Below are 2,500 nucleotides of genomic sequence, written 5' to 3' on the forward strand. Positions count from 1 at the left end.
CTTAACCTAACCTACATTGCGCCTTAACCTAACCTATATTGCGCCTTAACCTAACCTATATTGCGCCTTAACCTAACCTATGTTGCGCCTTAACCTAACCTATGTTGCGCCTTAACCTAACCTATGTTGCGCCTTAACCTAACCTATGTTGCGCCTTAACCTAACCTATGTTGCGCCTTAACCTAACCTATGTTGCGCCTTAACCTAACCTATGTTGCGCCGTAACCTAACCTATGTTGCGCCTTAACCTAACCTATGTTGCGCCTTAACCTAACCTATGTTGCGCCTTAACCTAACCTATGTTGCGCCGTAACCTAACCTATGTTGCGCCGTAACCTAACCTATGTTGCGCCGTAACCTAACCTATGTTGCGCCGTAACCTAACCTATGTTGCGCCGTAACCTAACCTATGTTGCGCCGTAACCTAACCTATGTTGCGCCGTAACCTAACCTATGTTGCGCCGTAACCTAACCTATGTTGCGCCGTAACCTAACCTATGTTGCGCCGTAACCTAACCTATGTTGCGCCGTAACCTAACCTATGTTGCGCCGTAACCTAACCTATGTTGCGCCGTAACCTAACCTATGTTGCGCCGTAACCTAACCTATGTTGCGCCGTAACCTAACCTATGTTGCGCCGTAACCTAACCTATGTTGCGCCGTAACCTAACCTATGTTGCGCCGTAACCTAACCTATGTTGCGCCGTAACCTAACCTATGTTGCGCCGTAACCTAACCTATATCGTATCTTAACCTAACCTATATCGTATCTTAACCTAACCTATATCGTATCTTAACCTAACCTATATCGTATCTTAACCTAACCTATATCGTATCTTAACCTAACATATATCGTATCTTAACCTAACCTATATCGTACCTTAACCTAACCTATATTGCCCCTTAACGTAACCCATATTGCGCTGTAACCCAACACACGTTGGGCCTTAACCCAACACACGTTGGGCCTTAACCCAACACACGTTGGGCCTTAACCCAACACACGTTGGGCCTTAACCCAACACACGTTGGGCCTTAACCCAACACACGTTGGGCCTTAACCCAACACACGTTGGGCCTTAACCCAACACACGTTGGGCCTTAACCCAACACACGTTGGGCCTTAACCCAACACACGTTGGGCCTTAACCCAACACACGTTGGGCCTTAACCCAACACACGTTGGGCCTTAACCCAACACACGTTGGGCCTTAACCCAACACACGTTGGGCCTTAACCCAACACACGTTGGGCCTTAACCTGCTCTGTAATTGTCATACGACGCGTTAAATTAGTGTAGTGTTGCCTAACTGCAACCCCCGCAATATAGTTTGCTACTCGCACTGCCCGGTCCCCAGTGTATCGCTTCATGTTAAACACCTTGCAGCTATACACTGTAATGTGGATGGCAGCAGGACGTACATGCTCAATGCCCTTTGCAGCTGTTCATTGGCATTCGCAGTTGTTCATTGGCATTCGCATGGCGAAGCACTTAGCCTACGCTGTGGTATGGCCTGTGTCAACTGTCCGCTGATATTGTACGTCCAAATCACACACTGTACTGCACATTGGTCCTCATGTACTGAATGATACATCGTGGTACATGTGACCGTACAACGACTGCGCCAACAACGGCGAACCATGCGGTCCAAATGTTGTGCACGCAGCTACGTGTCGTCTCCCTATAAGAGCTGGATTGCAGTGTGGTATGCCCTGGATGGCGATCAGCATGAGCCGTCTGTTGATGTAGTGGCGCGTGTTGTCAGACGTTGTCGTCTCTTCTCACACACCGTGATAGCATGGTGCACTGCGTTCCACATCTGCGACATGCGACAGAGGCCGGTTGACAGTCGTTCGCGCAATGGACATCGCATACGTACGGGGGCCACCTTCCACGTGTTTGCGAAGCGTGCACATGTTGTTGCGTGTATGTGGGCAGACATAGTGTGTCGTGACACCTGACACAGGCATGCAACAATCGTTGAATTTGCAAATGGCGATGGACGCCTACGTTTGCTGGTGACGTTACGCAAATGAACAACTGGTAAACCGTTGTGGTGCGGTTGTTCTCGCTAGAGGTGAATCAGTGATGGCGACGATCGGTTGAGCTACCAACCGGTTGTTTCAGCGATACCCACCATGCCCACGAACGTGAATGGCATGTGGGTGTGAAGCGATACGCGGCGGTGGCTGGGTGGGACCGGCCCCGGCCGGTGAGGGGGGGCCTCCCGGCGTGCTGGCCGCGCGGTGCGTGGGCGCACGCGCTACAGCCGGCTGGTGGGGGCGGCCACTGGCAGGCGCGCCGGCCGACGGAGGCGGCAGGCGGCGCAGCTGCGCGCCGGCGCACCCTGCACGCGGCGCCGTGCGGCCAAAGTAGGTCCTCGCGGGCCCGGTGCGAAGCGCGGTGGACATCTGCAGTGTGCTGGTCCGATTGAGGACTGTGTGCGCTGAGGATGCGCCGCCGCCCGGCGCTCGGCGCCGCGACGCCGTCTGCTGCTCG

This window comes from Schistocerca serialis, unplaced genomic scaffold, assembly GCF_023864345.2.
Source record: "Schistocerca serialis cubense isolate TAMUIC-IGC-003099 unplaced genomic scaffold, iqSchSeri2.2 HiC_scaffold_1184, whole genome shotgun sequence".
In the NCBI taxonomy this organism is placed as follows: Eukaryota; Metazoa; Arthropoda; class Insecta; order Orthoptera; family Acrididae; genus Schistocerca; species Schistocerca serialis.